Source organism: Oryctolagus cuniculus, chromosome 10 (assembly GCF_051225735.1).
Source record: "Oryctolagus cuniculus isolate XC-2025 breed Fujian yellow rabbit chromosome 10, ASM5122573v1, whole genome shotgun sequence".
Classification (NCBI taxonomy): domain Eukaryota; kingdom Metazoa; phylum Chordata; class Mammalia; order Lagomorpha; family Leporidae; genus Oryctolagus; species Oryctolagus cuniculus.
The window spans coordinates 83077007-83101087 of NC_142876.1; the positions used below are offsets into that span (position 1 = coordinate 83077007).

At 39.2% G+C, this 24081-nt stretch overlaps 1 long non-coding RNA gene and 1 pseudogene across 3 annotated transcripts in view; both read right to left on the reverse strand.

Moving 5' to 3' along the window:
• Positions 1-24081, reverse strand: part of LOC149124317 (uncharacterized) — a 118985-nt gene that overhangs the window by 46846 nt on the left and 48058 nt on the right. The gene's annotated exons all lie outside the window — the stretch shown is intronic.
• Positions 10756-10928, reverse strand: LOC108177180 (DNA-directed RNA polymerases I, II, and III subunit RPABC4 pseudogene; annotated as a pseudogene).

Below are 24081 nucleotides of genomic sequence, written 5' to 3' on the forward strand. Positions count from 1 at the left end.
GATTCACTGGGCAACACACATCTGGATGACTGTACTACTGACAAGTGTTTCTCTGGAGCCATGCCACCATTCCCCTGTGTGGTGCCTTTGGGGGATTAACCCTCTTCCTTGGGAAGGCAGAAAGAGAAGAAAGGGATTGCAGACACAGTGGAGAGAGAATATATGTGAAGCGGAGCGCTATAAACTTACATTACCATGAATCTGGGATGACAGCACAAGTCATGAGAAGGGAAGCGTCAGATGAATTACATGGGCCTTCTTCAAGCAGTGGCAATAAAACAGTGGAGTACCCTTCACTGCCCCATATTTCACTTATGCCACATAAATTCAACCCAAGAATTTTATCTTAATTCTTCCCCATTTTTGGCCTCCTGCTTATTTCTCCTGCCATAGGACTCAGAATTATTCTTTCATTTACCATAGATTTATGGGGTGCCTTTTCTTTTGCATGGAAATCCCCATAGGGTATTGTCAAGCTATATGTGCAAGGTACCAAATTCAACTGTTCTGTTTTAAAAGATGGAGAATTGATAAAGAAATAAATGTGTGTTAAACATCATATATAATCACTCTCTAACCAACACCATTGTTTTATGTAAATTAAGAGTAAATGTCAACTGATTTCATGGTTGCACTTGTGGAAATGTTAATACTACAACAATGAAGGACACTAAAACCTCATCTCCCATTAACTTGCTGAAAGCAGAATGTTATTACTAGCACGTATTCAGGAAGGACATAATTGTGTTAACACATTTAATTCCTTAAAACTCATGTAACTTTTCCAACGATTTCTGGAACTAAGCCCATGAACAAAACATGTTGTATACTGAACAGAGAAAGTTCTTGCTCATTTATCTAAAAGGAAAACTCTTATTCATCCTTCAAGACCCAGTTCAGATGTCATTTCCTGAGGAAAGCCATCTTTGCCCATCTTGTCTGTCAATCTGCTCTGACAGTTTTGCCCCATTCCTTACACACGTTTCTCTGGTTGCCCTTAGCATTCACTGTGTCCCTCACCAGAAAGCCAGGCGATGTGTTAGCCACCCCTCTTTGCCCTGAGCACCTATCAAAGTTCCTGGTTTAAAGGTGAAATTCATTAAACGTCATAAAAAAGCATTAAAGAGAACATCCCTCTACAAACACAAGGAGTCATCCTTTTAATCATATATTCCTAGGAGCTGCTGTTGGAGATGATGAAAACATTAAATGCAGTAATTGTTCCCAAGAAGGTCAGTAGCGTGGAAGGGTGATGTCTACTCATTCACTCAATCATCATTCAACAAATATTTATTAAGTGCCTATTACGAAGAGAGAAGAAACAGCATGCAGCTCCTGCATAATAGATACAAGGAATTTAATTTTGTATGCTCCCCCCCTCCCCGAAGTAAGTGAGTTTTAGACCCCGGTGAAAAGGGCTATGACTAGCACTGAGAAGGGATTGAGCAATGGGAACAAACCTTGCCAACGAATATGAGACCATACAGGAACCCTCCCCACCCAGTCCAGACTGAAGACAATCACCCAAAGTTTTGCTTCAGGATTAAGGGTAGGCATGTTCTCAAAAAAATTCTCTCCTGCTATTGCTGCAGGAAGAGTTAATTGTTTATACTGTTAAATGTACTTTAACACTAAAAATGTTTGGTAGTCAAATCATTTACATCAACAGAGAAACTAATTTTTACTGTAACTATACTTTCAAGCCTTGCATAATTACTTAGGCCATGTTTCAACACCATCAAAACAACTAAAAGCCAACAGTCATTAATATTTCTAATATTGGGAAACACACACATGTACTTCTGTGTGTATGAATGTGTGAGGTGTTGCCTCATTGATCTAGATATATGCGCAGGCAAGAAACAGTTAGCAAACAAGGATTTTACATTTGGGTAGCTAATCGTATGAACTCTAGAATGGTCACTTTCTACGTGTGGGACCTTATGGAAAAGGTCCTCACCTCCCTAAGCCTGTTTGATCTGTTTATGAGTCCTTTTAACAACCACAAGAACAGCATATCTCCTACCAGACTACTGTTTGAAATAAAGATCTTCTACATCAAACTCTCAGAAGGAACCTGGCACATAGTAGAAATACAGGAACTGATGGCCTAGTAAACATATCACTATTATGATTATGTTTACATACCCTGAGCCACTCTATTTTCACCAGCCACGCCTCATCTCCACCTCCAAAATTCTCTAAGAATCATGGAGGATAGAGAAGTCATTAAGAGTAGGTCAAGAAGCAGGCACTGGTGTACAGCAGATTAAGCCACCACTTGGGAAGCCTGCATTCCCACATCAGAGTGTCAGTTCAAGTCCCTGCCACTCCACTTCTGATTCAGTTCCCTGCTGATATGCCTGGGAAGCACGAAATGATGGTTCAAGTACCTGGGGCCCTGTGACCCACATGAGAGACTCAGATGCAGTTCTTGGCTCCTCTTTTCAGCCTTGCCCAGAGTTGGCTGTTGCAGCCATTTGGGAGAGAACCAGCATTTGGAAGACCTGTGTCTCCCTCTCTTTCTGTCATTCTGCCTTTCAAATAAACAATTCTTTAAAAAGAGAGAGAGAGAGAGAGAGAGCAGGTGAATATGAGAATTTGAAGGTCCCTAAGAATAATGGAATCAAGTAAATCAATACTATCTTTTGGATCAGTTTCATTTACGAGTCTAATAAATGCATATAACTATCCTCTGATAACCTAAGGTCCCTATTTACAAATTAGAGGTAAAAATACATCTCCTTTGCAGGCTTATTTTGAGGATTACATTTAACATATATAATTTATCCAGTACAGTTCATGGTATACAGTAGACATTCAAAATGGGACTATCACTATAAATAGTATAATAATAAAATATAGTTGTATTTCCGAGTATGATAACAACAATTAAGATTTATATTTAACACCAAAGAGTCCCTCTGATGGGATATCATGAAGATATTACATTTTTCTTCTTTTCTCCCTTGCAAATCCTTATATCCTGTCCACAAGGGTAGTTCTAGGATACTAAAATAGATCAGGGAAAGCTAACAACCTCAAGAACTTCTAGAAGGTGCTAGATGGAGTGTGCTAGAAGCAGCTGTAAGTACATCTGAGAACCCAGACATACTGTGGGCTGCCCAACTCACAGTGCATTACAACTTTATATGTTTCTCTTAATCCCCATGGCTTTAGTTTTAAATAGTGCTGGGTCATGTGGGATTATGACAAACACTTCTCTGAAAATCTAAAAGAACTATATGCTCTGTGTTAGTATGAAGCCTTTCTTATGACTTTATTATATTAAAAAGAGGTGTAGTTTAACAGGTTTTTCTCTTTTTCAAATTAGTACAGGACATAACTTTATTCTACATATCTCCAAAATATTTCTGAAATCCTTCCCACATTGCAGTTCATTTATCCCAATTAGAATTCAATAACAAAAGATAAACCACCACATTGAAAAGGAGAGACTGGGAATATAAAAGGGTACAGGAACTCTGGAAGACAGTTTGGCAATTTATTTTTGTAAAGACTGAACATGTTCATGTAACATGAATATGACCCAGCGGTCCCACTCTTGGAGAAATTTCCCAGGGAAATGAAAAATTATCCTCACACACTCAAAAACTCTTATATACAAATAATCATAGCTGCTTTATTTCCAGGAGCTAAAACCTAGGATCAGCATAAATGTTCTTCAAGAGTTGAATGATAAACAGACATTTGTACATGCACGCTATGGAGTCGAACTTAGCAATAAAAGAAACAAGTTATTGATGCAAATAACAATCGAGATGAATTCCAGGGAATTATGCTAAGGGGGAAAAATGGTAATCCTAAATGGGCAAAGTGTCGATTTGATTTTTTGATGAATTTTATCAATTTATTTATTTTATTTCAAAGGCAGAACATGAGAGAGAGAGAGAGAGAAGCAGAAAGAGAGATTTTTCATCCACTGGTGTGCTCCTGAAATTACTTTGGTCACACCAAAGTAAGGAGACTGGACCTCCACACAGATCTCCCTGGTGAGTGACATGAACCCAAATACCTTACCCAAACACTCCGAAATGGGAAGTAGGAATCCCAAACAGCTGCCCAACCTGCTGAGCCACACAACACCTTCCTCATTATGTCATATTTTTGAAATGCCAAACATTTTTATAAGGAAGGCAAATTGTAGTTGTCAGGGATTAGAGCCCAGAGGGAAGAGAAGGATGACAAGAAGGATATGAGGGTAATTAAAGGACAACATAAAAGATGCTTGTGAGAGGTGGGCATTCGGTCTAGTGTTGAAGATTCTTGCATCGCATATCCAAGTGCCTGATTCTGATACCAAATTCAGATTCCTGACTCCAGTTTCTTACTGTTAAAGACTTCGGAGACAGCAGTGGTGGCTCAAGGAGTAGCAGGATTCCTGACACCTATGAGAAAGACCAGGATTGAGTTCCTAGCTCCTGGCTCCAGCCTGACCATGCCTCTGCTTTGTAAGCATTTAAGGAGTGAATCAACACATGGGAATTTTTTCCTCTTTGTCTGTCTCTCCCTCTGCCCTTCTTTGTTTCTGTCTGCCTCTTTGCCTTTCACATAAATAATTTGCTTAAAAAATTCTTTTAGATGATGCTGTGGTGTTGGAAGTGTTGGAACTCTTGACTATCTTGACTATCATGGTGGATGCCAGAACCTATAGATATGATCAATTGCATAAATTTCATTTCTAATCCACACAGTTATACAGATAGGATGAATATAATTGAAACTTGGAAAATCGGAATAGATTGTTTAATTGTATCATAGCCAATATCCTGGTTATTCTAATTTTGCAAAACATTACCATTGGAACAAAGTTGGCAAAACAGAAAAAGGATCTTTTTGTATTGTTTCTTAAAATTGCCTCTTAGTCTACAATATCACAAAATATCAACTAAAAACTAAGCTAAATGAAGACATTAAGGAGAAGGAAAACGTACTTCCCACAATGTCAGTGTTTAAAGAAATTTATGAAGTTCAAATCCCTAGAAAGTTCTAGAATTATTACCCAGTATTGCTTATCTCTATATGCTTGAACCAAAAATGAATTTACCTTCTGAAGTAATTAGTAATTTTTCCTCATTCTAAAAGTTCTTCCTAATATGGAAACAGAGTCTCTTTTGAAGAAGTTATATAGATTGGTCCCACAGTATTTTTGTTTTTGTTTTTAATTCTTACTACTGGTTAAATTCTTACTTAGTGGAGGGTTAAGCTTATGATTTTAAAATAAACTGCAAGCATGTCATTGCAAAAATTCAAAGAAAGAATACGAAAGGGAAGAGAAAGGAGGGTAGGAGTGTGGGCAGGAAGGAGGGTAGGGTGGGAAATACCACTTTGCTTCTAAATCTGTATATATGAAATAAATGAAATATTACATAAAATAAATGTTGACCTTACAAAAATTAAAAAAATGATTTAAAAAAACAAAGTTCTAAGCCCTCAGACACATGGTAACCTTCAAAATCTAAAAGAGAGCTACATATTTTTTGCTCTGAGTTTGATTTTTTTTCTGTGATAAATATTCTGTGATGTTTCCTCATATATCATGATTTTGTACTTTTTCTCAACCTAAATAGCTCTTCTCTAAACATATTCCAATGCCACCAATTTTCTCTTAGAGAGAGTAGTGTTTTGAGTATGGTATAAACAGCAGAGAGTAGAGGGACAATAGCTGTCAAGAGCTAAGGACAGGAAGTAGCTGCAGTTACAGAGCGTATTGAAAGCTGGGAAACACTGTGGTGATGGAATTATTTTGTAGCTTGACTATATCAGTGTCTGAACCACAGCTGAGGAGCTGGTGCTGTGGCACAGTAGGTTAACCCTCCACCTGCAGTGCCAGCATCCCTTATGGACACTGGTTCAAGTCCCGGCTGCTCCTCTTCTGACCCAGCTCTCTGCTATGGCCTGGGAAAGCAGAAGAAGATGGTCCTAGTGCTTGGGTCCCTGCACCCACGTCGGAGACCCAGAAGAAGCTCCTGGCTCAGCCATTGTAGCCATCTGGGGAGTGAACCAGTGGATGAAAGACTTTTCTCTCTGTCTCTCTTCTCACTGTCTGTAACTATGCCTCTCAAATAAATAAATAAAATCTTAAAAAAAGATAAAAAATTAAAAATAAAATAAAGAATAAACCATACCTGAAGTGTTCTATAATCTTGCAAGATAATACTAGTGGGAGAAAAGATTTAAGTACATACATGATCTTTGTGTATCATATGTTAAAACTACAGGTGAGCCGGCGCCGCTGCTTACTAGGCTAATTCTCCACCTTGCGGCGCCAGCACACCTGGTTCTAGTCCCGGTCGGGGTGCCAGATTCTGTCCCGGTTGCCCCTCTTCCAGGCCAGCTCTCTGCTGTGGCCAGGGAGTGCAGTGGAGGATGGCCCAGGTGCTTGGGCCCTGCACCCCATGGGAGACCAGGAGAAGCACCTGGCTCCTGCCATCGGATCAGCGCGGTGCACCGGCCACAGCGCACCAGCCGCGGCGGCCATTGGAGGGTGAACCAACGGCAAGGTAGGACCTTTCTCTCTGTCTCTCTCTCTCACTGTCCACTCTGCCTGGCAAAAAATTAAAAAAAAAATAAACTACATGTGAACGTACAATTTTTGGAAAAGGCAATGTTTGAGTAAAATGAAAAGAGAGTTTGCCTCAACATCTAATGTCTTACCATTGGTTGAGTTCTTAGGAAACAAAACACTCATACTCCCTGGGTCAAACTGGATGTTAGCATGCCTTGACTCCAAATGGCACACACAAAAACTACTATGTGAACTACAGCAGCTGCATATTTGGAAAGTATGAGTATTTATTTATTGCATTTTTCTGTTACTTCAGCTCTCCAAAATTATAACCAAAACACCAAAAACCCAGACTCCTCCCCGATCATGCTTTCTTTTTCACATTTGATGCCCAATCTATCAGCAATTTTGTTGTTTCTGCTTTCAAAATACACTCAGAATCCAACTACGTCTTCAACAACTCCACGGCTTCTGGCATCTCTCACCATCTCCACTAGCTTCCTAGAGGCTTTGCACAGTTTGCCTGTGCCTCTGCAGTCTATTTTCAACACAGCAGCAAACACAATCTTTAAAATGTGTCTGGTCATGACATTCTTCCCTTCAAAACTCCCTGTAAGGGCTGGGTATAGGATAATTATGTCTCTCTTTTTTTCTTTTTTTTATTTGACAGATGGAGTTATAGACAGTGAGAGAGAGACAGAGAGAAAGGTCTTCCTTCCGTTGGTTCACCCCCCAAATGGCCACTACGGCCCGTGCTGCATTGATCCAAAGCCAGGAGTCAGGTGCTTCTTCCTGGTTTCCCATGCAGGTGCAGGGGCCCAAGCACTTGGGCCATCCTCCACTGCCCTCCTGGGCCACAGCAGAGAGCTGGACTAGAAGAGGAGCAATCAGGACTAGAACTTGGTGCCCATAGGGGATGCCAGCGCTGCAGGTGGAGGGTTAACTAAGTGAGTCACAGCACCGGCCCCGTATTATGTCTCTTTTTCAAAACCCATGCAAGCAATTCCCAAGTTCTAGAAGTATATGATCATATGACTCCCACCTCTATCTATCTAACCTATGTCTGTTACTTTGCCTTCTCTGTATCCTCCAGTCTGGCCTCATGGGTCTCCTTAGTTTTGCTCAAATATGCCAGCCAAACCCTGCCTCAGGGCCTTTGCACTGGTTATTTCCTCTGCCTTTGATGCCTTTCCCTAAGATATCCATATGACTAACTCTGTACCACCCTGATGTTTGCTAGAATGCCACCTTTCCATAAGCTCTTGGTTCCTTTCCCTGTTCATTGTCTGTACAATTTAACACCACCCACATATTACTTATGTATCTTATTTTTTAGTCTGACCATTAAGTGTTTATTTTGTTCACTGGGACCAAGAAAACTGTCTAACACATAGAAAACACTTTATATTTATGGGAAAAATAAAATGAATGAATAACTGAAATGAGTAGATGAGACAATTCAATGATAGTAAGCATTGGTTGGAAATCAAACTGCCCTTTAGATGTCTTGCCCTCTTGATTAAAAGAGAAGTTCAAGAGAGGGAGCCACATTCTAGCCCTTTGTAATCCTTCAGCAGTATGGGGAGAGAATGACATAGATTGATACTTTCTGTCCTTGGATTTCATGATTCCTCCTGCATTGTTTTCAATATGAATTATTCCCTTAGGAAGATTTATGTATTGATTTTAAAGACAGAGTTACAGAGATGGAGAGAGAGGCAGAGACAGAGATCTTCCATCTGCTGGTGCACCTCTCAAATGGTCATAATGACCAGGGAGGGTTGGGCCAGGCAGAAGCCAGGTGCCTGGAGTTCTATGAAGGTCTCCCACGTGGGTAGCAAGGACTCAAGTGTTCAGGCCATCTTCCGCTGTTTTCTCAGGTGCCATCCGTAGGAAGCTGGATCAGAAGCAGAGCAGCTGGGATTCAAAACAGTGCTCATACAAGATGTTGGCATTGCTGGGAACAGCTTAACCTGCTGAGCGAAAATGCTGGCCTCATTTTAAACTATTTTTATAATATAATTATTTTATTTATTTGTATGAGAGGCAGAGAGAGAGTGCCCATCTGCTGGTTCACTTTCCAAATGCTATAAGGGTTGGGTACAGGTTCATGATGTCTCTTTTTCAAAAGTAACTGAGGGTCCACAATACTCTGGCTGCTCACGGTTTTCCCCTGGAGTGAACTAATAGAATCTTTCAGCACCACCCCACCAACTAACATTCCCCACTGGTGTACTCTGTAGCCACATGCTTTCCATTAGTTAAGCTGGAAGAAAGGGCTGTCCCCATGAATATGTAACTCACAAATGAAAGTGATTTCATGGGATAGTTCATCATTGGGGAAGGGAAAATATTTTGGAGCTCAGAGGCACTAAGAAAAGTTTTGATTAAATTCTCCTAGTTCTGGGGCTTCCACCTTGCCTCACATAATGACTGCAGCAACCATGTCTGTTAGACTTTAGAAATGCAGATTCGGAAAATTCATTTTAGTGAAAATCAGAAACCTTGCTTTTTATCTGACTGTTTCTATCCTTAAGTGTCACTCTGAGTTTAAAGCTCTTGAATATTGTTTTATGTGGAGTCCTCAGAGATAACTTTGTATATTGCAAATTCAGTTTGTATAGCACTGAGTTTGAAGAAAAGGACTAGGGCAGCAAGAAAAAACTGTAGGGAATGAAAATTCATAAAGGAGATGCTACTGATATGAAAAGGGGGCAAGCAAGAAAAAACAAACCTCATTTTTGTGAAAGATAATAAAATACAGTAAGTGCTTGGGGAAAAAAACCTAAAAATCATTTATTTCAGCCTCTTCTTTATGCAAGTAAGAACTTCTTCAAAATGCTGAAATAAACTGCCCAAGGTCGCAGAGAAGTTAAAGGCAGGGATCTTAGCAGCAGCATAATAATGATAATAATAATAATAATAATGATATACCAATGTCCTCTACTGTGCTTCTCAAGTCACTGGAAATACCTGTTCTAATTCACATTGCCATCTCCTTTAAGTCCATTATACGTTACCACTTAGGTTAGAGATCCATTCAAACCAGATGGAAAGCTCATGCCTCTAGAGCCCATTTTCTTAGCATAGGTTTTAAAATTATTGCTATGTTAAGAACACTTACTATGAAATCTATGTTCTCAGCAAAATTTTAAGTGTACAATATTGTTAACTGATATTATAGTATTGTGTAGCAGGTGCCTAGAATGTATTCATTTGCATAACTGAAACTTTATACCTGTTGAATAGCAACCCCCCATTACCCCTTGCAGTTAGTTCCTGGTGACTACCACACTATTCCCTGTTTCTACAACCATCTTTTCATCTTTTCCTGCCTGAGAGAAAAATCACAGATGACTCCAACATCATTTTTATGATCAACTGATAGCATTCTCTATTTTCAAGGACAAGGGACTAATTAGTGTTGTGGAAGCACATGTAGTATAGCTCATTTACCTTTGTTATTAAAGTAATGGTTTTGATGATAATTATTGAAAGAATGCAAACCAATTTAGCATCCAATTGAAAAAATGCATATTTCCAAGGCACAAATTGGAGCCACATTTACTCTTTGTTCAAGATCCTCTATCAACCATTCTTGTACATTTCCTTGATTGTTGCAAAATTTGAAGTACTCTAAAAGTTTTAAAGTCTGTTTCTGTCAACTTGCTATATTCTCTTATTAAAAGGTCTTTAACAGTTATGTTATTTCCTTGATGACACAACTGAGCTTGAATTCATTTTTCCATAATCCATTGTACCTCATCCAGGCCATAGCTATGAAGGGAGTTTAATAAATGCTTAAAGAAATAAGCAAAATCTGGGATGCACAAGCCATAGCTCTTGTCAAATTCAGTCTTTTTGTTTGTTTCTTTGTTTTAGTTTCCAAGGAATTTCTTCCACTAGCCTTTCAGAAGACTCTAAAAACCTACATCAAGGACCCCAGATGCTTCTAGGCTTTGAATTTAAGGACAGTTTGAGGAAGCAATTTGAACCTTCATTGTGTATCAGATTACATGAACAACAAAATTACATTATAAATCACATAATTGCACAAATTATTTCTTTATATTAACAGATCCCTAAATAGAATATGGTTTTCAAAATGAAATCATATGTAGACAGTTGCAATCATAAAGCATGCTAAACTGAAAATGATACAATGAGAAACATTAGCAGCAAATCCTAGTACAAATGAAGATATTCCTCTAAAATTGCATGCTTCATCAAGCATCAGAAATGACCCATCTTTTAGTCCTTTTCTTGTACATTTTTCTGTATCCACATTCTATGTATCTGATTGGATTCTTGGTTTTCATTTCATTTCCTGTGTGAAATTCTCCTCAAATATGATCAGTGGCTGCTGCTTGGGGGACTGAATGTCCTTTTGGATGTCCATTGTCAGGTCCCATGTAACACAGACAAACTTTCTAGATTCCTAACAGGGCCCAGCTGTCACTACGTCCTCAACTTCAGGATCCTTATTAGCCACCAGCTCTATCAATGCCCCTCACAGGATAAATGGGCCTTAGAGACATGGGCAATCATACAATACAATAATAAGATTTATTCTAGCATTTTAAAAAAATCAGGCATAAATCTTTGTGCATAATGTGTATCAGCGCCTAGAAGTATATAGTGGTGACCTGATTTTATAAATGAAGATGCTGGCCTTGTTGATACTCTGATTTTTAATTCTTCCATTCAAAAACGTCAAGTCCAATATTTCCCCTGAAGACCTCACAGAACCATTCTGAGGCTGAAGGGAGCTCCAAAAACCCCAAGGAATTATTAATTTCTTAAGTTTATGAACAACATTAGAAATTTTAAAAGTTCCTTCACACTTATTACACATTTTAAAATCCCCAGGGTTTTGTAAAAAGGTATTTTTCATTTGTTCTACTGTTTTTAGGCACTACAAGGTAATAATAATAATAACTGAGCACCAAAAAGGAAACCTGTTAAAGTGAAATGAACACTATGAGAAACGGTGACTTGATCAGCCCTCACCCTGACAGTTGATGAGCAGCTTAATATGATATCCCTCTTAGTATTTTTTTTGTTTGTTCTACTTAATACTTTTGGTTGAATACTGTAATCAATACACAATTCTTCTTAAGTGCTGAAACTTAACTGAAAAGTGATCGCTGTTAAATATAAGAGTGGGAATAAGAGAGGGAAGAGATGTGCAATTCGGGACATGCTCAAGCTGACTTACCTCAAACGGTAGAGTTAGAAACATACCAGGGGATTCCAATTCAATCCCATCAAGGTGGCATGTACCAATGCCATCTCACTAGTCCCAGTGATCGATTTCTGTTCACAATTGATCATAATGATAGGACTAAGAACCAAAGGGATCACAAAAACAAGAATAGTGTCTGCAAATACTAGCTGATAGAATAAAAAAGGGAGAGAATGATCCAACATGGGAAGTGAGATACACAGCAGACCCATAGAATGGCAAATGTCCTAACAGCACTCTGGCCTCATAATCAGCCCTTAAGGCATGCGGATCTGGCTAAAAAGCCCATGAGAGTATTTCAGGCATGGAAAGCCAAGACACTCTGGCAAAAAAAAAAAAAAAAAAAAAAAAAAAAAAAAACACCTAAATGAAAGATCTCCACGAGTGAGATCCCAGTGGAAAGAATGGGTCATCAAAGAAGGAGGTACCTTTCTCTGAAGGGAGGAGAGAACTTCCACTTTGACCATGGCCTTGTCTAAAAATGATCAGAGTCAGTGAACCCAGGGGACTTCCATAGCCTTGGCAGCTCATGACAAGAGCCCAGGGTGATTACTGATGCCATAAACAAGAGTGTCAATTTGTTAAGTCAACAACAGGAGTCACTGTGCACTTACTCCTCATGTAGGAGCTTTGTCCTTAGTGTGCTGTACATTGAGATCTAATGCTATAACTAGTACTCAAACAGTATTTTTTACTTTGTGTTGCTGTGTGGGAGCAAACTGTTGAAATCTTTACTTAATGTATGCTAAACTGATCTTCTGTATATAAAGAGAATCGAAAATGAATCTTGATGTGAATGGAAGGGGAGAGGGAGTGGGAAAGGGAAGGGTTGCGGGTGGGAAGGACTTTTTGGAGGGGAAACCATTGTAATCCATAAGCTGTACTTTGGAAATTTATATTCATTAAATAAAAGTTAAAAAAAAATAGTTTCAAAAGCTAATTAAAAAAATACACTAATCTTAGTGCCAAGAGATTTACACAGATTGTCTTAATTCATGGTAAAAGAAACAGAAGAATATTGTTAACAGCTTACTATAAATGTAAGAAAATAAATGGAAAGTAAGTAATGACCTCCTTCAGTTTTAGCACGTTAACAAGTCAGATTTTAAATTTACATAACTACCTTGAAAATAATAATTTATTTAACCACAGAATTCATCCAAGATGTCTTATGATGACAACCAAGTGAAGAATTCAGTGTGTGTGTAATGTTGGTGTTATGATACCTTACAAGTGACAGGTTGGGAGAGATGCTTAAACTTTGAATAAATTATGTGCTCTAAAACCTTACACACACACACACACATATACACTCAGACTTATCTGGATTCCCTTTAAAAAATTATTTGTATGTCAATCGCTTCTATTCAGCATGTCTTATCAGTTCAACAACTATAATACTGGAGAATTATATATTTGCAATAAAATATTTATAAATAAAATCACATGGTAGAGATGCTGGTTAGGACAGTTCAGCTTTAAAGGAGCCCTAAAACTAATAATTTTCTGTAACAACTAAAATAAAAATTGCTTTCTTAAGTTGTACCACTCAGTAGTTTTATATATCAAATTTTCTCAATAGTACATCACATTTTGTTCTGACAGATTTTATTTTTGTTTGTTTGTTTGTTTGTTTGTTTTGACAGGCAGAGTGGACAGTGAGAGAGAGAGACAGAGAGAAAGGTCTTCCTTTGCCGTTGGTTCACCCTCCAATGGCTGCCGCGGCTGGCGCGCTGCGACCGGCACACCGCGCTGATCCGATGGCAGGAGCCAGGAGCCAGGTGCTTTTCCTGGTCTCCCATGGGGTGCAGGGCCCAAGCACTTGGGCCATCCTCCACTGCACTCCCTGGCCACAGCAGAGAGCTGGCCTGGAAGAGGGGCAACTGGGACAGAATCCGGCACCCCGACCGGGACTAGAACCCGGTGTGCCGGCGCCGCAAGGCGGAGGATTAGCCTAGTGAGCCGCGGCGCCGGCTGACAGATTTTATTTTTAAAAATAGTTTTACATTTATGGAAAAAGTGAACAAGTAATAGAGTTCTCATACACTCTCCCTTCCTGCTCTCTGCACACAATTACCACTATAATTCACATCAGACATTGAGCATAATTAATGTACCAATAGTAGTGCATTGTTATCAACTGAATACCATACTTAATTTAAATTTTCTTAGTTTTGGGGCTGGTGCTGTGGCACAGAGGGTTAACACCCTGGCCTGAAGTGCCAGTGTCCCATATGAGCTCCAATTCAAGACCTGGCTGTTCCACTTCCGATCCAGCTCTCTGCTATGGCCTAAGAAAGCAGTAAAAGATGGCCCAAGTCCTTGGGCCTCCGCACCCATTTGGGAGACCCAGAAGAAGCTCCTGGCTCCTGGCTCCTGGCTCCTGGCTTTGGATCGGCACAGCTCCAGCCATTGCAGCCAATTGGGGAGTGAATCATCGGATGGAAGACCTGTTTCTCTCTCTCTCTCTCTCTCTCTCTCTCTCTGCCTCTCCTCTCTCTGCGTAACTCTTTCAAATAAATAAATAAATCTTTAAAAAATAAATAAATAATTAAATAAATAAATTTCCTTAGTTTTTACCTAATCTCTACCCAGGATGCACAGTTCATGTAGCCATGTCCTTTAGACTCCTCTTAGCTCACACAGCTTCTTTAACTTCCTTTGCTTTGATTACTTCAATAGTATTTTTGAGAGAGAGAGAGAGAGAGAGAGAGAAATGCCTTCACTCCCCAAATAACTGCAACAGCAAGGCAAGCTCTGGACCATATCAAAGCCATGACCACGAACTCCATTCTGGTCTCCCAGGTGGTTACAAGGGTCCAGGTACTTGGTCCTTCCTCCATTGCCTTCCCATCAGCAGGAACCTGGGTCAGAAGTGAAGCACCAGGGACTCGAACCAGCACTTGGATGTGGGATGCCAGGGCTGCAGGTGGCAGTTAAACCTCTGTGCCACACCACTTCAATAGTTCTGAAAGTCACTGGGAGGTGTTTCTAGAATGTCCCTCTGCTGGGCTTTGTCTGATGTTTTTCTCACCATTACAGAGAGATTATGAGTTTTGAGGAGAAAGACCACAGGCTGAAGTGCTGTTTCCATTGTATCACATCAAGTGTACATCCTAGCCACATGATTTATGTCTTGATACTGATCTTTATAACCTGGCTCACATGGTATTTGTCAGGTTTCTCTAGTATAAATTTACTCCTTTTTCATCATCTTTCCATAGTGTAATGCTTGGAAAGAAATCACCCAGCACACACTTAAGGAATAGGGGGTTATGGTCCTATTGCTTTACCATGTAATATACACCTGATTTATTTGGAATTCTACTGCAAAAAAGATTTATTTAGTCTATCTCCTCTCCCCCACTTATTAACTTATTCAATCACTTCTTACATTGGTAGAGACTCATGGATATTTACTTTATACTTTGAGTTATAACTCAATGCCACTTTATTTTCAGTTCATTTCTTCCAGCTTTAGCCATTGAGAGCTCTTTCTATGGGTGCCTGTGTTCTTCTGACATGCCACCATCAATGGGGCAGTGTACTTTATCTACTTCCTTACGTTCTGGCCCTAAAAGATGCTTCCCCTGTCTTAGAATCAGCTGTTTCTTCCAAGATTCCTTGCTCCTTTTTATTAGAGAGTTGTATTAGAAACCTACATCTTGAGGCAAAAGGTGCTCGTTGTTACAAGCATATCATTTATTTGAGGCCCACTCAGCTGACAGAGAAATATATACGCGTATACTAACATATACATATATGTTCACACAGACACCGGCCGGCTCTGTGGTGCAGCAGGTTAACACCCTGGCCTGAAGCACCAGCATCTCATATGAGCACTGGTTTGAGACCGGGCTGCTCCACTTGTGATCCAGCTCTCTGCTATGGCCTGGGAAAGCAGTGGAAGATGTCTTAAGTTGTTGGGCCCCTGCACCCATGCGGGAGACCTGGAAGAGGCTCCTGGCTCCTGGCTTCGGATTGGCACAGCTCTGGCCATTGTGGCCATCTGGGGAGTGAACTATTGGATGGAAGATCTCTCTCTCCGTGTGTGTGTGTGTGTGTGTGTGTGTAACTCTGACTTGCAAATAAATAAATAAATCTTTAAAAAAAAGAAGTATTCTATACCCTGCTACTTTGCCAAACTCTTCTATGAGTTCCAATAGTCTCTTAGTAGAGTTCTTTGGGTCCCCTAAATAAAGAATCATGTCATCTGCAAAGAGGGATAGTTTGAGTTCTTCCTTCCCAATTTGTATCCCTTTAATTTCTTTTTCTTGCCTAATAGCTCTGGCTAGAACCTCCAGAACTATATTGAATAGCAGTGGTGAGAGTGGACATCCCTGTCTAGTACCAGATCTCAGTGGAAATGCTTCCAACTTTTCCCCATTCAATAGGATGTTGGCTGTGGGTTTTTCATAGATTGCTTTGATTGTATTGAGGAATGTTCCTTCCAAACCCAGTTTGCTTAGAGTTTTCATCATGAACGGGTGTTGTATTTTATCAAATGCTTTCTCGGCATCTATTGAGAGAATCATATGGTTTTTCTTCTGCAGTCTGTTAATGTGGTGTATCACATTGATTGTCTTGCGCACATTAAACCATCCCTGCATACCAGGGATAAATCCCACTTGGTCTGGGTGGATGATCTTTCTGATGTGTTGTTGCATTCTATTGGCCAGAATTTTATTGAGGATTTTTGCATCTATGTTCATCAGGGATATTGGTCTGTAATTCTCTTTCAGTGCTGCATCTTTTTCCGGCTTAGGAATTAAGGTGATGCTGGCTTCATAGAAAGAATTTGGGAGGATTCCCTCTTTTTCGATTGTTCTGAATAGTTTGAGAAGAATTGGAGTTAGTTCTTCTTTAAATGTCTGGTAGAATTCAGCAGTGAATCCATCTGGTCCTGGGCTTTTCTTTGTTGGGAGGGCCTTTATTACTGTTTCAATTTCTGTCTCAGTTATGGGTCTGTTTAGGTTTTCGATGTCTTCCTGGTTCAATTTAGGTAGGTTGCATGTGTCCAGGAATCTATCCATTTCTGATAGGTTTCCCTGTTTGCTGGCATACAAGTCCTTGTAGTAATTTCTGATGATTCTTTTAATTTCTGTGGTGTCTGTTGTTACATTTCCTTTTTCATCTCTGATTTTATTGATTTGGGTCTTTTCTCTTCTTTTTTTAGTTAGTTGGGCCAATGGGGTGTCAATTTTGTTTATTTTTTCAAAAAACCAGCTCCTCGTTTGGCTGATTTTTTGTAATGTTTTTCTTGATTCAATCCTGTTGATTTCTTCTCTGATTTTAATTATTTCTCTTCTCCTACTAGATTTGGGTCTGGTTTGCTGTAGGTTTTCTAGATCCTTGAGGTGAATTGAAAGTTCATCTATTTGGTGCCTTTCCAATTTCTTGATGTAGGCACCTATTGATATAAACTTTCCTCTTAACACTGCTTTTGCTGCGTCCCATAAGTTTTGGTATGTTGTGCTGTTATCCTCATTTACTTCCAGAAAGTTTTTGATTTCTCTTTTGATTTCTTCTATGACCCATTGTTCATTCAGGAGCATGTTGTTCAATCTCCATGTGTTTGCGTATGCTCTAGGGATTCCTGAGTTGCTAATTTCCAACTTCATTCCTTTATGGTCTGAGAAGCTGCATGGTATGATTCTAATTCTTTTGAATTTGCTGAGACTTGCTTTATGGCCTAGTATGTGGTCAATCCTAGAGAAGGTTCCATGTACTGCTGAGAAGAATGTAAAATTTTTAGCTGTAGGATTGAAAGTTCTGTATATATCTGTTAGATCCATTTGGGCTATAGTGTCGTTTAAATCTACTGTATCCTTGTTGATCTTCTGTCCTATTGATCTGTCTATTTCTGAGAGTGGAGTATTGAAGTCCCCCAGTACTATTGTATTGGGGTCTAAGTCTCCCTTTAAGTCCGTTAACAAATCTTTTAGATAAACCGGTGCCCTGTAGTTAGGTGCATATACATTGATAATTGTTATATCTTCCTGTTGAATTGATCCCTTAATCATTATGTAGTGTCCCTCTTTGTCTCTCTTAACAGTTTTTGTGGTAAAGTTTATGTTGTCTGATATTAAGATTGCTACGCCCACTCTTTTTTCATTTCTGTTGGCATGGTATATCTTTTTCCAGCCTTTCACTTTCAGTCTGTATGGATCTTTGTTGGAAAGGTGTGTTTCTTGTAAGCAGCAAATAGATGGGTTTTGTTCCTTAACCCAATCAGCCAATTGGTGTCTTTTAACTGGACAGTTCAGGCCATTCACGTTCAATGTGACTAATGATAAGTGGTAACTTTGCCCTGCCATTTGCCAAAGATAAGTTCTAATATATGCTTTGAATTCCCTGTGATCTTTTGCTGTGAGGTTTCCTTCCTTGGTTTCCTTCCTTTACCTTCTTTCATATTGATGACCGTGTTTCTGTGTTTCTGTGTGTAATACATCTTTAAGCATCTTTTGCAGGGCTGGACGAGTGGCCACAAAGTCTTTCAATTTCTGTTTGCTATGAAAAGTCTTTATTTCACCTTCATTCACAAATGATAGCTTTGCAGGATATAATATTCTGGGCTGGCAGTTGTTCTCTCTTAGTACCTGGGCTATATCTCGCCATTCCCTCCTAGCTTGCAGGGTTTCTGATGAGAAGTCAGCTGTGAGTCTGATTGGAGATCCTCTGAGAGTAATCTGACGTTTCTCTCTTGCACATTTTAGGATCTTTTCTTTATGTTTCACTGTGGAGAGTTTAATTACAATGTGTCGTGGTGAGGATCTCTTTTGGTCGTGTTTATTAGGGGTTCTGTGAGCTTCCTGTACTAGGAGGTCTCTGTCCTTCTCCAAACCTGGGAAATTTTCTGCTAATATCTCACTAAAAAGGCCTTCTAATCCTTTCTCCCTCTCCATGCCTTCAGGAACTCCTAGAACCCGAATGTTGGGTTTTTTAATAGTATCCTGAAGATTCCCGACAATATGTTTTAGATTTCTAATTTCCTCTTCTTTTCTTTGGTCTGACTGTATCCTTTCCTGTTCTCTGTCTTCTAAGTCCGATATTCTCTCTTCTGCTTCACCCATTCTGTTTGTAAGGCTCTCTATTGTGTTTTTCATTTGATCTATTGAATTCTTCACTTCAGTCACTATCACAGTTTCCTGTTGTACTAGTTGTTTCGTTTCATTTTGATTCCTCCTTAATATTTCATTTTCCCAAGAGAGATTTTCTATCTTGTCCATTAAGGATTTCTGTAGTTCAAGAATTTGTTTTTGAGAACTTCTTAATGTTCTTATCAATTTTTTGAGATCTGCTTCTTGCATTTATTCTATGTCATCATCTTCATAATCTTGAATTGGGGTGTCTTTTTCATTTGAGGGCGTCATGGTGACTTCCTTGTTTTTATTACCTCGGTTTTTGCGTTTGTTATTTGGCATATTGGAGATACTTGGTTTCTTCACTGTGGTGCTTTTTCTTGTTATACTATGACTCTAGATTAAGTGGACTATCTGTTTTTGATGGAGCCTTAGGGCTTGAGATGGGTGTGGCCTGAGAGCTCTGTTTGGTGTGCCAAAGGTGACACTCCCAGGTTAGGCGTGGTAAACCTCTCTCTCTCTCTCTTTCTTTTTTTTTTTTTTTTTTTTTTTGATTCAAAAGGGAAGTAATTCTGCACAGCTGAACGAAGTTGGAGGTAGTTAGCAGGCAAATGATATACCCATAAGAGCCAGAGATCGGAAGCTCTTTCCCAAGGACCACACAGGGAATCTGTACTCAAACAATATATTTCACTTTGTGTTTCTAAGGGGGTACAAACTGTTGAAATCTTTACTTAATGCATACTAAACTGATCCTCTGTAAAAAAAAAAAAAAAAAAAAAAAAAAGAAAAAAGAAATTATCAACTCCCAACTTGACTCTCACTGGGATTAAACATGACAACAGGTCTGATCTGATTTCATCATCATTTAAAAAAAATCATCTATTATTTTTCACTTTATGTTTCTGTGTGGGAGCAAACTGTTGAAATCCTTACTTAATGTATACTAAGCTGATCTTCTGTATATTAAGATAATCGAAAATGAATCTTGATGTGAATGGAAGGGGAGAGGGAGTGGGAAAGGGGAGGGTTGTGGGTGGGAGGGACAGTATGGGGGGGAAGCCATTGTAATCCATAAATCATACTTTGGAAATTTATATTCATTAAATAAAAGTTAAAAAAAAAGAAGTATTCTTACAAAAGTTCATGAAGGAAATAAACTTACAAATAAGACATAAATTTAAAAATAAATGTTTCTGTGTTTTTCTGCTGAGAATTTTTTATTTTTAATCCATGCAGTTTTTCCACAATATGTATTTTCTGTGAACTTTTCAAAGTACCCTAATATATATATATATATATATGTAGACATATTCATATATCTATGAATATCTTTCTATATAACCATCTATATCTACATCAACTTTAACATAAACTTTAACTGAAGTCTGCAACTCTAACACATTATCACATGGATCACCTCCTCCTCTTCCCCTAGTGCATTGTAAATTTCTGCTCCAATGGTAAGGAATATAACTGCCACCATTTGCCATCCATTGGCTTCACTGTTCAATTCCAGTATCCATATAGGCATTACCAGATTTGTTATTCAGAACCCAATGAGAACCAACTTTATCAACTAGAGCACAGTGTTCTTGCACAGTTCCCTCTGCCTTCAGTCTGATGGACCCCGTTCATTTCCAAAGTTACTTAGGGTAACACCTTTACCTTCTATGCTTTGTTAAGATTGTATCAACTTTGTAACTAAATGAGATTTTGTTCTCAAGTCTCTATTGTTCCTTGGATCCCCAATCTCCTATTTTTTAAACTTGCATGCGTTATGCTCACCCTGTGTAAAGTATTATGATTTTTGGGGCCGGCGCTGTGGCACAGCAGGTTAAAGCCTTGGCCTGCAGCACCAGCATCCCAAATGGGCACCAGTTCAAGTCTCGGCTGTTCCACTTCCAATCCAGCTCTCTGCTATGGCCAGGGAAAGCAGTAGAAGATGGCCCAAGTCCTTGGGCCCCTGCACCCACATTGGAGACCCAGTGGAAGCTCTTGGCTCCTGGTTTTGGATCAGCTCAGCTGTGGCTGTTGCAGCCATCTGGGGAGTGAACCAGTGGATGGAAGATCTCTCTCTCTCTCTCTCTCTCTCTCTGGCTCTACCTCTCTCTATAACTCTGTCTTTCAAATAAAAAATAAATTATTTTTAAAAAAGTATTATGACTTTTGACAAATACCTAATGTCATGTATCTACCATCAAAATACTGAACAAAACAGTTAACAATCTCCTGTTCCCAAAAAGCCTCTATGCTTAATCTATTCTTGCCTTTTCCTAACCTCTGGTAACCATTGATCTTTTCATTTCTTCTATAGTTTTCTTTCTTTCCAATATATTACATAATTGGAATCATACTACATGGTTCCTTTTCATACTGGCTTCTTTCATACATGCATGTAAGTTTCTTCCTTATGTTTTATTGGCTTGAGAGCTCATCTTATTGCTGGATAATATCCCATTGTACAAACATACTATAGTTTATGTCTTTACGTATTAAAGGACATCTTGGTTAACTTCATGTTTTGGTAATTATAAATAAAATGACTATAAACACTTGTATGTGGGTTTGTGTGTCAACATTTTTCAACTTATTGAGTAAATACCTAGAAACATGATTTTAGATAAGACTATATTCAGCCTTCTGAGAAACTGTATTCTAGGTGGCTACATCATTCTATGCTCTCGCCTGCACTGAATGAGAATTTCTACTGCTCTACATTCTCCATAGAATTTAGAGCTATTAGTGTTTTGAAGTTTGGCCATGCTCATAGGTGTCTAATGGTATCTCTTTATTGTTTCAGTATACAGTTTCATAATGACAAATGACACTGAGCATCTTCTCTTATGTGTATTTGCCATTTTTGCATCTTATTTGAGGAGTATACCATCCAGATTTTTGCTCATTACATGGAGTTCTTTGTATACCTTTATATTTTGGATTTAACTTCTTTATCGGATGTTTTGAAAATATTTTTTGATTCTGACTTGATTAATATTTTTCATAGAGTAATTTTGAAATTAATACAGTCTAGTGTATTATTTTTATTTGCATGGATTATGATAGTGATGTGATGTCTAAAAATCTCATTGCCAAACACAAGGGTCCTGTATTTTCTCTAATGTTATCTTCTAGATGTTTTATAGCTTTTCTTTTTCAGTTTAGAATTATGACCCATTTTGAGTGTTTGTAAAATGTTTAAGGTCTGTGTCTAGCTTCATGTTTTTGCTCATGGACATCCAATTTTTGATGGCCATACGCTGAAAAGAGTATCCCTTCTCAATTGAATTATCTTAGCTCTTTTTTAAAGATCAGTTGGCCCATTGGGTGGTTCCATGCCTGGGCTCTCTCTCATTGATCCATTTATCTATTCTTTCATCAAAATGCCACTGTATTGATTACTGTAATGATGTCAACAGTCCTCCACTTTGTTCTTTTTTGTTAGTGTTCTGCTTACTATTTTCGGTCTTTTGTCTTTTCGAGTAAATTTTAAAATCAATTCATAAATAGCTACAAAAATAGCTGACTGAAAATTGATTAGGATTGCACTGAGTCTGTAAATCAACTTGTGATGAATGGGTATGTCAACAGAATTGAATGTTTCTATCCATGAAATGGAATAACTCTTCTTTCATTTATATCTTTGATTTCTTTGATCAAAAATCTCTCCTTTTCTTGTCCTACTGCACTAACTAGAAATTTCAGTAGGGCAATAATAAAACCATAAAAAGCAAACAACCTTACCCTATTTCCTGTTGGAGAAATAAAGTATCCAGTTTTATACCACTCAGTATAGTGATAGTTGTTTTTTGTTTGTTTGTTTGTTTTTGACAGGCAGAGTGGACAGTGAGAAAGAGAGACAGAGAGAAAGGTCTTCCTTTTGCCGTTGGTTCACCCTCCAATGGCAGCCATGGCTGGCGCACCACGCTGATCCGAAGCCAGGAGCCAGGTGCTTCTCCTGGTCTCCCATGGGGTGCAGGGCCCAAGCACTTGGGCCATCCTCCACTGCACTCCCGGGCCACAGCAGAGAGCTGGCCTGGAAGAGGGGCAACCGGGATAGAATCCGGCGCCCCGACCAGGACTAGAACCCGGTGTGCCGGCGCCACAAGGCAGAGGATTAGCCTAGTGAGCCACGGCGCTGGCCTGATAGTTTGCTAATGCTGTTCCTTGAGATTTTTCTAAGTCAAGTTGAGAGTGATCTTTATTTCTTTCTTATTCCAAAGATTTTATTTATTTATTTGAGAGGCAGAGTTATAGACAGAGGGAGGGAGAAACAGAGAGAAAGGTCTTCCATCCACTGCTTTACTTCCCAAACAGCCACAATAGCCTAAGCTGCACCGATCCGAAGCCAGGAGTCAGGAGCTTCTTCCAGGTCTCCCACGTGAGTGCAGGGGCCCAAGCACTTGGGCCATCTTCTGCTACTTTCCCAGGCCATTAACAGAGAGCTAGATCTGAAAAGGAGCCACCAACACATGAACCAGTGTCCATATGGGATGTGAGTGCCATGATCTTTCTTTCTTTGTGTCACGAATGGATGTTGGAGATTTGAATTTTGTCAATTGCCTTTTTTTGCATCAAGTAAAAGAATCACATAATTTTTCTTTAGCTTGTTAATGTAGTTTGTCATTTATCCGATTTTGATTTTTGAATACAAAATTAGTCTTACACACCTGGAATAAATCCCACTGGTGGTGGTGTATAACTATGTAAATTTTTGGATTGAATTTGCTAATATTTTCACTGACAATTCTTGTATCTACATTCATGAAATACTTTTTAAAAATATTTATTTTATTTATTTGAAAGAGTTACAGAGAGAGGTAGAGACAGAGAGAGAAGTCTTCCATCCGCTGGTTCACTCCCCACATGACCAAAACGGCTAGAGCTGCGCCGGTCTGAAGCCAGGAGCCAGGTGCTTCTTCCAGGTCTCCCACGTGGGTGCAGGGGCCCAAGGACATGGGCCATCTTCTACTACTTTCCCAGGCCACAGCAGAGAGCAGGATCGAAAGTGGAGCAGCAGGGTTTCGAACCGATGCCCATATGGGATGTGGGTGCTTCAGGCCAGGGCTTTAACCCGCTGCACCACAGCGCCAGCCCCATCATGAAATACCTTTGATGTAGTTTTTTTCCTTGTAATGTGTTTCGTAATGTGTTCCTTGTAATGGTTTGGGTATTAGGATAATATTTGCCTCATAAAATGAGTTGAGAAATAAACCTCATGCTTC